Source organism: Centruroides vittatus, unplaced genomic scaffold (assembly GCF_030686945.1).
Source record: "Centruroides vittatus isolate TY-2023 unplaced genomic scaffold, ASM3068694v2 contig_1057, whole genome shotgun sequence".
NCBI classification, from domain to species: domain Eukaryota; kingdom Metazoa; phylum Arthropoda; class Arachnida; order Scorpiones; family Buthidae; genus Centruroides; species Centruroides vittatus.
Window position 1 is genome coordinate 288,165 of NW_027120684.1, and position 16,235 is coordinate 304,399.

The window sequence follows — 16,235 nt, forward strand, 5'->3', positions numbered from 1 at the left end:
ATATAATTTTTATATTTGGATATTGCTGTAAATATGTTTTTTTTTTTTTTACATAGATGAAGTGTCCATTGTTACTAACACACAATTTTTCAAAATTATTTTACAAGTTTTAAACACACAAGCAGTATTTTTTGTTTTGGAACAAGAATAAACTGAATGTTAAGTTTAATACTATGTACTTTAGCCAGAATTATAAATTGAAGATTATTAATACTTACAAGGGGAGGGCACGACCTGGGAAATTCACTTTGGGATGAGACTTGGTATATAGGTAGTACTCCTTTAGGATGTTCAATCCTCAAAACAAGAAAGCACAATGGCCAGCCAATTTTAAGAAAACGGCCTTTAAAAATTAGAGCTCAGCTTATGTACTAATAAGTTTCGCTAGGTCAGCAGCTGCTGAGCAGCTCAGTTGATATCGTTCTTGGCTACCGCCAAGACGTGCAGGGTTCGAATCTCGGTCTCAATTAGTATTTTTTTTTTCTTTCTAAAAATTTTTTAAAATAAGTATTTTGAATATATATAAATATTAAAATTTTATTATAATAAATAATTTCATTTAAAAAAATGTTTAACACATATTACATGTCATTTTAATTATAATAATACAAAATAATTAATAAGTGTATTAATAATCATCATCATCAACTGTTGGTAAACTGATAGTATCTTCATTCACAGACATTTTACTGTAAAATATTGAAACTATTTGTATTATGGTGTGATATATTACGGAACACTATGATCTCTTCGAAATCCAAAAGTAAACTGACACTCCAAATATCAGGTCAGTCCATAAGTCCATGCTCATTTTTATGACCTTGAGAAAAATCTTGTTTTGCTGTTGAAAATGTCAGTCTAATGTGATACTTTTCACACTGAAGTGTTAAATTGGATCTCATTTATATAATGCTGTTGGAATTGGAAACATTTTAGTTGTTTATTTTTGTTAAAATGGAAGTAAAGGATGAATATAAAAGACATGTTTTATACTTTTTATTTTTAAGTGGTGAGAATTAATAAGAGTAGTAACCTTCGAAAAATTTGATACAATAGAATAATAAATGAAAACTGTTGTTCCATAACTAATTATTTATAACTATTATTATTAATTATTTTGTATTATTATAATTAAAATGACATGTAATATGTGTTAAACATTTTTTTAAATGAAATTATTTATTATAATAAAATTTTAATATTTATATATATTCAAAATACTTATTTTAAAAAATTTTTAGAAAGGAAAAAAAAAAATAATTGAGATCGAGATTCGAACCCTGCACGTCTTGGCGGTAGCCAAGAACGATATCAACTGAGCTGCTCAGCAGCTGCTGACCTAGCGAAACTTATTAGTACATAAGCTGAGCTCTAATTTTTAAAGGCCGTTTTCTTAAAATTGGCTGGCCATTGTGCTTTCTTGTTTTGAGGATTGAACATCCTAAAGGAGTACTACCTATATACCAAGTCTCATCCCAAAGTGAATTTCCCAGGTCGTGCCCTTTCCTTGTTAGTTTTAAATGAGTAACTTTCATTTTAAGTTAAATGGTTTCTTGAGAAATTTTGAGTTAGTGAGAAAAAGAAGTGTTTTTTTTAAATACAGTCTAACTTGTTTATAACATCATCCATGGGACCAGAAATTTTTTGACGTTATAACAAAGTGTCGTTATCTGCGAGGTCTATTATTATCATATGTATAAAAATGCAAACTACGTGTTTAAATCAACTTTATTTACATTATTATGTCTAAGTTTACATCAATGTAATTAAAAATTTCAAAAATTACCTTTTATAAGAAATTTCTATTTGTCTTAAGTTACAATAATGGCAGAACTTCCAGTTTTGAGAATAATGTCAAATCAAAAGGGAACAAAAGGTTAAACTAATGTGTGCCAAAATAATTCAATTATTTCTTTATAAACTATTTGATGTAATATGTTATATTAAAAATAATAGAATATTTAACAATTTAGCATAAAGTAATTTAAAAATGAGTACATAATAACCGATCGTCACGTCGTTAAAAGTGTGGCAAACCTCCCCCATCAAAGTCGGGTGGTGAGAGTACCACCCACAGTCATTCTAGGAAGTGGACTCTGACCCTAGGACTAAACACATAGTATTTTCTTTGTGAAATAAAATTTGTAATCTAATTTTGTAAATTTGGGAGTGCTTGAAATATGACGTTGTTACAAGTGGGTTTTTTAACATTATCTAGTATAGTAAACTTGTGGGACCGATAAAAATTTGATGTTACATTAGGGTTGTCATTACATCCGATGATGTTAGAACTGAGTTAGACTGTATACTAAAATGGACATTTTGGTACATTTTTCATTTTAACAAATTATTATGGAAATAATAATAATCTGAAATCAGAATCATATATGAATTGTATATTGCTTATTACACTGTCATGTTTTCCTACAGATCAAAATATAGGCTTTTTTCAATATTCAGTTACTGTTGTAACAAACAAATATGTAGCAAATTGTTAAAAAAAATTGAAAATTTTTTAATTTTAAATATTTTGGCTGAATGCAATTAAACCTTAGTAGTTGAATTACCAAATTATTGCAGTTGAGATGACAAAATCATTAAAAAAATGAAATTATATCATTTACAATAATAAGTGTTATTGTAAATTATTAGCAATGAATCTTAGTATATTATTGTTGTTTAATTTAATGAAATGATATTGAATTTTTATAATTATGTAAGTAGGTATTCAGCAAAACTGTTTTATTCTTGACAGCTTGAACTTTAATAAATGCTAAAATATTGTTTTAAAAGAACTCTAAAAACTTTCAAGAGTAAAATAGAAAACAGTCAAATTATTTACATGTAAAATATGTGATTTTATAGACATTTTGCTTTTATCATAAATATTTGTCTGAAAACAGTTCACTAATTTGTCTTTCATTGAGATATAGAATTTAAAATATATTTATTCATTTTAACAAAGTTACACTGGAATTGGAAGCATACTTTATAAACTTAATATATACAGTACAGAAGTGAAATTTTCAGGATAGATTTGTTTGTCTACTATTAAACATGTTTAAGTGCATAATAGGAATAATGAAGTGAATCTGAAATATTTCAAAATATGATTCCAGCAAGATTGATCCATCAGAATTCTTATATAGAAATAAATGGGAAAGTTTACAAGCTGTTCACATTAAATTTAAAGAAAAGGGATTTGTTAAACTGTCATCAATTATTCTAACAAAATACAAAGATCTACTATGATCATGCTTACTATGTGAAGATCTCAAAACTAATGTCAGTCAGATTTAAGCTATTTGCCATATAATAATTTCATTGGATGAGGTCCAAAAGTATTGTTGTAACAGTAAATATTATATCTTGCTGTTAAGAAAACATGAACAATTTTAGTATAATTTAGAAAACTGATATGCTAGTTTATATTATCATCTTAATATTTTGTATTAGTTACCTTTGCTGAATCAGATATTTAACATATGAATACTTTAACTGTTGTTTTTTCTTTTAGATAAAAACGTTATATTTACTTTTATTTCATGTTATTTTTTTAATCAATCCAAAGTATATCTAACTAAAGAAAATGAATGGAATAAAATATATGAATATTGATTTTTTATTAGTATTAAATATTGATATTTAATATCGCTAAAAACCTTCATTATTAATATTTTTATCGTTTAAGAACTAGGAAGAAAATGTTTGTTAGAATGTTAGTCAAAAAGTTAAGTTTAAACCTTGGCAACTTTGATTTTAGTTTTTGCAAAAAATCTTATATTTAATCTCGTGAGTCAGTACTTAAACTTTTTATTTAATGTTAACATTTCTAAAACTATAAAACTTGAATAGACGATAAAACATTTTCATTATATTTCATTTAATAGGGAATTTATAACTGATTAGCAGGCAAAAGAAAACCTGTATTAACAATTTATAAATGTTTAATCATTCAATTATTTTACTTTGTTTGAAAGTACTTCATTGAAATTATCCCACTGTTTTATTTAGTTTTTAATCTCTCCAGGTATTTAATTAAACTGGTGCTTCTTTCCTTGCTTTGTAATCTGAGTGCTAGAATTAAAAATTTAATATTTGAAACATTACTAATAAGGCTAATATGTAGTAATTTAAATAACCCAAAATGTGAGAATATATTACTTAAAGTTGTCAGAATTTATTGCAAGGAATGAATGGGATTCTTTACTATGACAAATGTCAAATTTTTAACAGATTTTGAAGTTTGACTTATCTAGATATCAAACTTTGTGTGAGGTATATGAAATAAGTAACAGATTAAAAGATTAAATAGCAACTTAACTGATCAGAAATATTTTTTATTTAATAAAATTTTATTTACTAAATAAAAATATTTTTGATCTGTAAGACTAAATATCTGCATCCATAATTCCAGTATAATAAGTTCTGTTAATTGATAGAAAAGTACTAGTATACAAGATAAATTTTAAATTACGATAGAGGACACAAAGGCATAATAATTAATCTAGAATATTCTGTTTAGAATAGTCCATTTATTCTTCAAATGGAAAATGAAATGATCCTGAAATCAAAACTGTACTCTTTTTATAGATATTTTCTGAAAGTTGTGTCTTCAAGCATATCAATACATTAATTTTTCAATTAGTCTATAATTCTGTTTATTTTTAAAGAAGCAATAAGAATAATGCTTTTAAGAGTTTGAATATACTAAATGGCTGCATCATTAAAAAGAAAAATCATTGATTTTAGCAACATTCTTAATATAGCACTAGTGCAGATAACATAAAATACTTTAAAATAATAATGTAATCAGAATTTAAGGGAGATGGAATTTTATTGGAATGCAATTTGGAAAAAAATTGGACAACAATGGGAATTTATAGATCTACATCTTTCTTTAATGTTAAACAGAACTAGATAGATGAAATCCAAGACCAGATATGGAAACCTTGGGGTAGAAGGTCCCAATTAACTATATACAAACTTCCGATGCAAACTGGAAGTCATGCTATTTCAATTCGAAAGTTTTTCCTGAAAGCAATTAATAGATGATTATTAAAGGAAAAGTATGGTGTAAAGGGACAAGACTACTAATTTGACATGGAGAATGCATATTTTAAATAAAATAATGATTGTCACAATGCCAGGCTGTAATTTTTAATGTCACAATAAACAATAGCTTGTTGATTTTAGATTCATGCAAAATGTAACAGTCAAGTTGAAATAATCTTACCTCTCACAACTTTAAGAACTATAGGTATGTTTAAATATAAATCAAATACAAAGTGAAATTAGTAAATTTTTAATAAGAATTTCTGTAAACCTTTATCGATTTTAATGTGGCTTCCTTTTGTGCTGAATTTTGCTAAAAAATGTTAATGCAGATTCAACAAATTTTTATAATAAAATATTTTTTGCAGTTATCTGATCACAACTCTCAATACATATGATACTATGTAGCTTAAATATAGTAGATAGACATACCTCCTAGCGTGTTACCAGTATGACTTCCAAAAATGACATCAAATCAAAAAGATGTTCCTTTTTGATTTGAATTCTATCGGAAATTTGCCTTTACCTGAAGAATCTTTTAGGGTTCAAAAACGTTTGTAATGAACTATTTTTTTGTTTTTTTGTCATTTTTGGAGGTCACACCAGTAACAGGCTAGGAGGTATGTAAATTAACTTCAATCCAGTGTTGATTTAGTAGTGTTTTATAATAGATATGCAATCAAATTTTATAAATCATGTATTTATTTCCTGAAATATTTGTCTCTGAAATTTGTAAATTATTGCATTATTGAGACAAGGGGAGAAACTCACATAAACGGCGGCATTAAGGAACATTTTATTTTCCTGTGAGCACTTTTGATGCAGTTATGAACATCATCATCAGGCAGAAAAGGAATCAAACAGTTTTTTCAAACGGGATACACACTTGGTACATAGGGGCAACCACCAGAATCTGTCTAGCCATATATCTGAACACCAACATTCTATCACAGTGGGAAGGTGTAACACAGAGTTGTCCAAGATGGTGTTACAGCAGCACCACACCCTGCTTTGGGACCATGCGGTGTTACTTAGACACTGTGGTGAAAGGGGTCTGGTGTACATTTGAGAGACCCTTTTCACCACGTTATTGTCCCCATGCCACTCCCCCACCTTGAGTTGCCTGGAATTTGGATCAGCTTGTATAAACTATAATGACATTATAATTCACTGCATTTTTCCACTGTCCCCACACCCTCCAACTTCTCCACATATTAAAGCGCATATGCATAGTTGTTACGTGATTTTCAAATTTGTTTTTTAAAACTTTTTGTTCTAAAAGTTATTAATATTCTAAATGGTTAATGCCATTCCTGTTTCCAATTTAAAATCCATTTGAAAAAACTGTTCAGATATACCTTTTCTCCCTGAAGACAATGTTCATAACTGTGTCGAAAGTGCTCGCAGGAAAATATAATAATACCTTTTATGTGAGTTTTCTCCTTATGTCAGTACAATTGTCAGTGTGATATCCGCAGTACTATATTGCCTTATTGATGTAATTTGATATTTGAACAAAAATAAAGAGCATGGTAGTTTTCACCATTCTTTATCCATTTTAATATTTATTAATACTAGGTAGCCAGTTAATTAACACTCTGACCTTTATACCAAAACTGAAATTAAAATTAATAAATAAATTTTTATTTTATTTTTAATTGAAATCAAATCGATTGAAACATAATATTTCAGAAAGTGTGATGAAGTACTTGTCCATCTTGATTGATTTGGTTATGTTACATTCAGGCAATCAGAATTGAGTCTCTCTTTATAGCATTTCTTTGTAAAATGTTTGTCTCAGTTTCTATTGGTGGTAACGGAACATTTTGTTTTTAATATATATATAGAATAGATACAGATATATTACATAAAATATTATATTGCATTTGTAGACATTTTTGTGCATGAAATATAACTAAAAAGGTAGAAAAAAATGGCTTTGTTTTGGTGGACAGGAATGGATTATGTTCAAAAACCAAGGTTTGACTGTATATAACTTACTTTCTTTACTTGCAAATATTCTTACCATGTGATATAACTGATTGACTACTGTTGCAATGGAACTTCCTTTTTTTAACTATTAAATACACTATCTTGTCTCCACTTCTGCATTTTATAATTGAAACTATTAGCCTTTCTAACTATATTGTACTTTGTTTTTTCCAACAGTTCAATCTAAATTTCCATGAACCTGGTTTTGTCTTCATTAATTTTTAATCCTATGATTTTGTGATTACAAACAATCCTCTCTGAATCTTATATCTTTTCTAAAATGTAAGTACTGTAGAGTCCTGTGAAGACCTTAATTAATCTAGAAAAAAGTTATTTTGCATGCCAGTTTTCTCAATCTAAGAAAATATATCTAATTAAAATCTTTGCAAGCTAGCTATGCAAAACAAAATTTGTAAACAATAGCAGCAATATTGGTATCATTTGCTATCTTCAATATTGTACATATGTGCTGAAATCTGATTACCATTTGCCACTTGTGTGGTTGTGCTGCCATGCAGCAAAGATGCTTTTCATTGCTATACCACATCTGCATTCATCCTTAAAACAAAAGAAAAAGCATTGTTTTTAAAAGAAGTTTTCAAATTATTCTAAAACTTAGTTTAAAAGTAATAAAATATAATTTTTGAATCATACATGTAGCAAGTTTACAATGTTGGAGTGCAACATGTTACTAAATTATCTTTTTCTAATATTTTAAAAATTAAAATATTTTTATCTATGAAATTCATTTTTACGCAATATAAGGTTCAGAATCATAGTACATTTTAACCTTTTTAGTAGTATGTTAAAATTTGTGTATTAGACTTCTAAAAGTGAGTTTTTTTACCCAGTTTTATTCAAGTTTTATTTTTAATAATTTTTTAAAACTTTTCAAAATGATAAAATTGTTTAGTAATTGATAAGATACAGATAAAATATTTTTTATGGCCAAATAATATAAAATGGCCAGCGATTTTCTAAATATAATATTTCACAAAGTCAAATTCTTTTATTTGTAGTGCCATATACAGATGAAAAAAATTATATAACAGATGGCAGCACTTTTCTGCAAAGTTTCAATAGCTGTAAAATGGTAACTAATACATGTGTGTGTACATGTTGTTACCATTTTTGACATAGAAACATGCTTACATTATTTTCAAGCTCTGGCAGTACAATAGACGCTTCATATTTCATGCATTTCACAACCATTTTTCCTGCTCTTGAAGCTAAAATTCACTTACTTGTGGAACGGTTATCAAAAATAATGAAATAGAGAATTAAATGACTTTTAATGCTTTTATCTGAAATGTGTTTTACTGCAATTTATTGTCATCAACCATCTCACTGTAAAATGTGGATGGTAAACATTCTCTTTTATATGAATATGCATTGTGAATGTCAGCATTTTTCTATAAGTGGATTTAAGTTGAGATATTTCTTCTTTTATCCTTACAAATCAACAACAAAAAAATAGACCCTATAATTGCAAAATATCAAAAACCAAAGAAAGTGATCTCTCTTGATAGAATTAAAGTGCTAGGTCTTTTGCACTTTAATTCAAGAAGAAAAAGTAGCAGCTGTCATTACTCATTACGCAATATACATTTTTTTATAACCTTGTTATTTTATATATATATTTCTCCTCTCTTTTTTGTAGTTTCCCTATTCATGGCAGTTTTATAGAATTATTTTATCCTTGGTGAATTTGGAGGTTTTATTATGATCATTATTTGATTTCTGAAAAATCCTAAATTTTACTTATTTCCTTCAGAAAGATTTTCTAAATTGTTGTGAATATTTTGCTAGTAAAAAAGAATAAAAATACCTGTGCCTAGATAATTGGAATTTTATTATATATATATATATATATTAATAAATTCCAATAATTTACTAATACTATATATATATATATATATGTTCTGATTTACTAAAACTATATTCAAAATATCAGTTTAGAAGCTTAGATGCCGGTTTCTTCTATCAAAGTGCATTAGTTTATATAGTCTAATTTTGTTAAGTTTGAGTCTGACTTGCAACAAGAACTAAGTGTGGATGAAGGATGGGATCAAAGTGAGATCCCTCACAAAAATAGCAGTTACCTATTAGGAGGATAACTCCTAGATCTTTCTTCAGAACTTAAGCACTTTATCCTGTTTTTGGGTTACTCAAACAGTTGAAATGATTAAAATATTTATTAATTTCCAAAATGTATACTATATGTGCCACTATTTACTTTCCTTTTTTATTATTTACATTTTATACCAACTAAAACTCACTTTCTCCTCCTTTTCCCTGGGAGAGTTGAATTTCCAAAAATCCCTTTTTTAGTGTACATTCTCATGGCATACCCTACTAAAATGCAACCAAAAACACAAAAAACTGCATCTAAAATAGTACAATAGAAGCCAAGAACTTCAAGGTAATCCTTAACCCTCTACAGGGGATTTCCAAAAATTTTTTATTAGGGTGCATTCTCATTGCATACCCTACTAAAGCACAGTTAAAAATAAAAAATTGCATCTAAAATAGTATAGTAGAAGCTGTTTCTTACGATAAACCTTAATCCTCTCCCTATCCCCCACGGAAGGGAATTTCAAAAAATCCCTTCTTAGTGTATGTTCTCATGATGTACCCTAACTGTGTACCACATTTCAACTTTCAGCTCCTAACCGGTTGGGCTCTGCACTTATTATTATTATTAACCCATCTTGATTATAAGATAAATGCCATATTCAGAAAGTTTTTTCAAAAATATTAAAAGTTTTCTCTATTAGTATGTTTATTATATTTGATTTTGTACCACTGTTAATTCTATATATTTGAATAAACACTGAAGTAAACACTGCACAAGTTTTACTTCATTAATGCTTACATCAAATAAAGTAATTATTGCTTTAATAAATCAATATTAACACATTTGTTATGTAATGAAACTTTTTAGTTTTTTTTTTGAAAAGTATATACCATCTGTTAAATCATGTGCATTTAAAATTTGTTTTAGAACACACAGATGATATTTATGATGAGTTTGATTTTTTGTGTGTCCACATGTGTTACACAATGGTTTCTTATTATACTCTTTAAATTTCATATGCTGTATATCATTTGTGGCTCATATTAAAAACAGATATATTTTTTATTACAGTTATATGTTCCTTGAAACTTGGCATAAAATTGCTGTTGAGAACTATATTTTTTATTATTTTAAAAATAAAAGTATATTTATACACTGGATATTTCGGCAATAGGCCTTTACCTTTCAGCCAAAAATTATGGCAGGAAAATTATACTGGATTGTTCTCTATGTAATCATGGTAATCATTTGTTTTATCTTTTAGCTAACTTTTCCAAATAAAAATTGGATGCATAGATAGTGTGGTACTATACTTGAAGATAATTTTTTTGTTATCAACCTAAATGTATTTGGTACACTTCACTGTATATAATTTGTATAATCAGAAAATGTGTCAGCATTTCAAATATGGTACACAATGTTAAAAGTGCTTTATTTGTGGTCATAACAAAGATGAACTCCTAATATAAAAATGCAACCAAGCTAAGTAACAAAGAATTTTACTATAATGGTGTGCCACTGGTGGAACACAACAGCTGGTATAAAAGACACCATTATGCCATTTGTGGTACACAATGTAAATATATTAAAGGCAAACTTTAGCAGCATTTTTTGCAATGATTTTTACTCTACACAAACATCTTTTCTATTCTTGAAAACTTTAACAATAAGATGTCAAATTCAATTAAAAGTTTTTGTAGTTTTCTGTACAGAATTTCTGTTACAGACCTAGCCAACCTGTGACCCCAGGCCATGTGCATACTGCTAGCTGTTTCTGTGGTCCCTTGACAACTCTTACTTGCACTATGCTGATTAAATAGCCAGAAATGTAAAGCATATTTCACATTTTTAATAATGTGAAACATAAGTACATTACCATCATTATTGATGATTTCAATAAACTGTCTACATTTGAACACATGACAACCATGTGTATAAAGCTATAAATATAATAGCGAGGTTGAGACCGAAGTTTTAAACGCAAAAATGTGTACATTGGACGTTCAGCGCCACTTTCCTGTAAGCCTAGAAGTTTGACAATGGCGTTTGGAATGTCGAGCATGATTCCACTGACTTTTCAAACACCATTGTCAAACTTCTAGGCTTACAGGAAAGCAGCACTGAATGTCTGACGTACACGTTTAAAACTTCGGCCTCAACCTCGCTAATATTTACCACCAGAGGGATATTGTAGCAACCTGCTTTGCTACACAGCATCTTAAGGTTGCCATGCAGAGTTTCTGACAAAGAACAGTATATAAAGAGCATGTGATGTGTCTAGTGTTCCCATGTTGCAGATCTAAATCAGATACATTGAAATGTTTTCTCCCCTCTAACTGTGGCCTGCAAGTAAGTTGTGAATCCTCATAGTAATCCATGGAATGATTTTTGTTTGCCAGGCCTGGTCTATTGATTTAATTGTAATGTAAATATTTACTAAATATATTTTTTAATAATTAATATTAAAATTGCTTGATCATATTGTTTAAAAGTAATGTTATTAGCTAACAGTTAACTTCAGCAGTTAGTTGATAAGTCACAGTAACAGTTATCAGTGTATTCCCGTTTCTTATTAATTTCTATTTCTCACAAATACTGACAAAATTTTAATAATGTAAATTAATTTTATTTGCAAGTTAATAAGTGTGAATATGTTGCCAGAAATATTTGCATAAATGTGCTAACTTTTCAGCTATGAATGTTCATGTTTTATTTTAATATATTAATTAAAAAATATTTTTGAAGTGAATTTGAATGTTTGAACTTTGAAAATAAAATTTTAATTATGATGATAATTTTTTAAATCCAAATTATTTATGCTGTTTTGTGAATACTAAAATCAAAGAACCTAATTATATACATAGAATATTGTTGCACTGTTATTTTTAAATGTTCATTTATAATGATCAGATTTATTGTCCTACAAATCTTCATGGTCATTACATATTTTGTTTGCTCTTTATTATTCATAATTGAATATACAACCCATACATGTAATTTTCCATTTACCTGGAATATGACAGCATTAACCTACAAACAACAAAATTGAAAAGAAATATGCTAGGAATAAAATTTACTTTTAAGACAAGCAATTATTTATTGTGACATTGTCACAATGTTGGGCTGCAATTTTTAATTTATTTAATTTAAAATATATGCTCTCCACCTCAAATTAGTAGTGACTTGCCCCTGTACATCATACTTTTCCTTTAACAATAGTCATGCTGTTCATCTATCTAATACGTTTGGAAGTCCAGTTTACTTTGGAAGTCCATATGTAGTTAATTGGGACCTCCTGCCCCTAAGGTTTTCATATTTGGTCTTGGATTTCATCTATCTAACTCTGTTCTTAGGATTAAGGAAGGAAAGACAGCCAGATGGACAACAATGGGAATTTATAGGTTGCAATTTTTTTCAAATTGCAGTCCAATAAATTAAGTACAAACATTACACAAATTATTTCTGTAAGAATTAAGCTTTTTGTACAAGAAATAAAATCTTAACAGGAATTTTTTTTTGTCCTCACCTTGAAGACAAAATTTTGTGATTGTGTCAGTCTATGGACATAATTTTCCAGTCATATTCAATAAATAATACTTAAAATTCTGTAGGACCACTTTTTGTTGCATAAGATAGTCATTACACATTTTGGCATTGACTGTATTGCACTTTGGCAGTATTTTTAATCAGTTTCATGCCAACTTGCTCTAATTGTTGCACTCAGTTTTTCCTTATTCTTAAATCCTTTGATGGGACAATTTTTTTATCTTCCAACAGTTTTCAATTGGATTTATATCTGAAGTTGGCAGGCCACTTTAAAACCTGATTTATTTTTCCTATAACAAATCCTTTATTGCTCTTGCTCGATGGCACCTAGCATTGTCATCTTGAAATCACCAGTGATTGGAATCACCAAAGTGATTATCAACTAATGGTATGTGAAAGTGCTCACTTACTTCCATATAAACCTCAGCATTAATTCTGGCTTTTGTTATATACAGGTTGCCAGTACCATCCCAGGACATGCAGCTCCAAACCATTAAACGTGTAAGAAATTTATGGAAAAGACTTAAATTCTCTAGAAACTGGCAGTTGTCATTAAATTTTTCCAGTGCATGTCTCCAAACAAATTAGTTTTCACAGTCACCAGTTTCTATGCAAATTCTTGATTTGTCATTAATCATCTGCACACTGGTTGTCATAAAAAGACATCTCTTGTGGTATTGTATTTTTTCCAAAGACCGGATATTCTGCTCTGAGCACAACTGAACAATTTAGCAACTTATTGCTGCAATTTTTCCTTTTTTACAATTATAATAATTCTCTCTCTTTTTTTTTATCATTACGTAGTTCCTTTATTTTGCCCATGAATTGAAACATGAAGTGACAAAAGATAGTAAATAATTAAGATAACTTGTAACTGCATTTTCTTAGTTACTGTAATATATAAATTCGAACCAGTGGTTCTCCTAGGAAAGGTACTGTACACCACTCGATCAGAAAACTGTCTGCAGAATGACACAATCATAAAATTTTGTCTTTGAGGTGAGTATAAAAACTTCTTGTTAAATTTTTATTTCCTGTACAAAAAGCTTAATTCTTAGTGCAAACATTAAACAAATTGTTTCCATATGTTAAAAATACATCTTATTCCTAGCATATATTATTATAGCTGTTGTGCTATGTCGTATTGGAACTGATTGGAAAATTATGTCAAGGGGTTGTAGATAATCTGATATATAATGTTTGCTTTTTGTGCTTACTAACAGCCAAGGCGTGGCTTTAATTTGAGGATTCCAAGGCATTTGATTAAATCAGTTTTAAGAAACTTCATTTTCAATCAATACATGAAATTAATTTTTATTTAAATTTCATTTTAGTGATTAAATTAATAATGAAAAAGTTTAAAATTGCTATTTCCAAGAAAGAAATTAAGCTTTTTATACAAACATTTTCAAATTCCTTTGATTGTGCACTACTAAATGTATAATAGTAGTCCTTGAGATTACAAAATATTGCCTTGCTATTACTTTGCCATAATACCACTGTCTAAGCCCTAAGTTATAAAAACTGTTCTGTTTATCATTAATAGCAGCTTTGCTTCAATAAACAAACTGAAAAATTTTGTTAATAAAATACATGAAATGAATTTAAGAAATAATTGCTTTATTTAAATATAGTTAAGCATATAATTACAAATAATTTTAATGTGTCAGTGGTGAAATTATTCAATCAAGAAAATTTCAAAAATATTTTTTGCTTAATTTTATTACTATTTTTTTTTAATATACAGATTTCTTTCATGATTTTTAAATTTTAATACTGATATGTAAGATTCTTATAAACTTTTATATTTAACAGATATTTCCTAGAAAACAATCCAAGAAAAAACCCATTTGAAGCTGTGCATTATTCCCCAAATTTCTCCTTTTATACTTTACATTTTCTGATTTAGTTATGGGCTTCCTAGCCAGTTATTCTATTAATGCTTGAAATATTTCTTCTGTTTTCTGTAATAATATAGAATTATAAATACAAAACTTATATATGCTAAAATTTTAAAGCATTCAAAAAGCTGTGTAAAAATTTGTGCGCTAAGATTGTACAGTAATTCATTGTCAAAAAAGTGCAGTTTTACCAACCTCCTAGATTTAATGTTGTGAATGGTGTAGTCATTACAGAACATTATATTTATGTACAATTAACACATCCATTATTCATGATGTATAATCTCCTTGAAGTATGCAAGATTGTTTGAAAATAAACTTTCCACTTATTTCTTTTTAGAATTTTGTGTATTTTTGTATTATTTATATTGAAATCAATAAATTAAAAAATTTATATAATCTCTCTCAAACCCTGTATAATATGAAATTTGAATTTTCAATTTTATATTTATATATATGTGGTAATGGATATAGCAAATAGAATATAACAAATTTTAAATTAATAACATGATAATGCACACCATAAATTGATTTTAATTTGATTTAGTTACAGATATCCTAGCCAGCTGTTCTAATAATGCCTTTGTATAATCTGCAAATACAACTGAATACATTTGAGTGTGAATTTTAAACAGAATGTGCTTTAAAACACTATTAAAATTTATTGAGTTTGTATTTAGTAAAGCTATTTATTTATTTATTAATTTATATAATTAATGTAAATTGCAAATGGTAATAATAGTGCAACTCTTTGAAAGAAAATGGTTGTGCATTGCAAAATTTAACCAATATTGTATATAACTATACAGTATATAAAGTTATAAATTGAATAATTAAATTAATTTCATTTTCAAACATATTATTTTATTAGTTTAATGATTACAATGATAGAGAATACCATTTAAAATTTTTAGAATTTATAATATTTTAATGAATGTTTGAAATATATCTTAAATAATTCAATGGATTTACACTGGTGCATTATATAAAAAATGTTATTTTTTTTCCTTGAAACATGTTGCAATATTTTTAAATAAATAAAAATAGTTTCCAAAATATAGACTTGTCTGCTTTTTTTTTAATAACATTTAAAATCTTATTTGGTAATGATATATTCTTATGTTCAGTTTAAATATTAAAATTATTCCAGCTTGAAGTGCATGTTAACTAAATTATTTCTTTTAAATGATGTACAGTGGATGTCCAGTTGTTTCTCATTTAATCAATCAATTTACAAGTTTTAGCTATATAATTAAAACTTGAAAAATTGAAACATTTCTGATGTCTATCATATTTAGAAAACCATATTCCCAGCCATAAAGTAATCATGAGTGAAAATAGATTGCTATATCATTTAAACAGAATTGTTTGAAAGCAAAATTGAAAAAACTGGCATGTTTATCTTATTTAAAAATTAAAAAAATAAACATTCTAAAATAAAAATGAATAATAAACTTTAACAGCTTTAAAAATTTGCCAGGACGAATTCACATTTAGAAAAAATATATATTTCTTTCTGGACTGTACATACAAATGAGTCCAAATCCTTCTATCCTTTCACACGCTTTGGCGTGTGAAAGGATAGAAGGAGGCAATAACAAATCTAAGGTAAAACAGACCTTTTATTTGAGGCTACATGTCCACTGTCAAATGTAAATAAGTTA

General features: G+C 27.6%; 1 protein-coding gene across 3 annotated transcripts in view; it reads left to right on the forward strand.

Moving 5' to 3' along the window:
• EloB (elongin B) overlaps window positions 1-15,631 on the forward strand; it is a 40,103-nt gene extending 24,472 nt beyond the window's left edge. For 2 of the 3 annotated variants that reach the window (XR_010880348.1, XM_067267110.1), the window contains exon 5: window positions 14,486-14,913. The gene's annotated coding sequence lies outside the window, so the exon portion shown is untranslated. Of the gene's footprint in view, window positions 1-14,485; window positions 14,914-15,118 lie in introns of those variants that run through there. The other variant, XM_067267121.1, reaches the window with a different exon arrangement.
• Window positions 15,632-16,235: the final 604 nt, after the last annotated feature.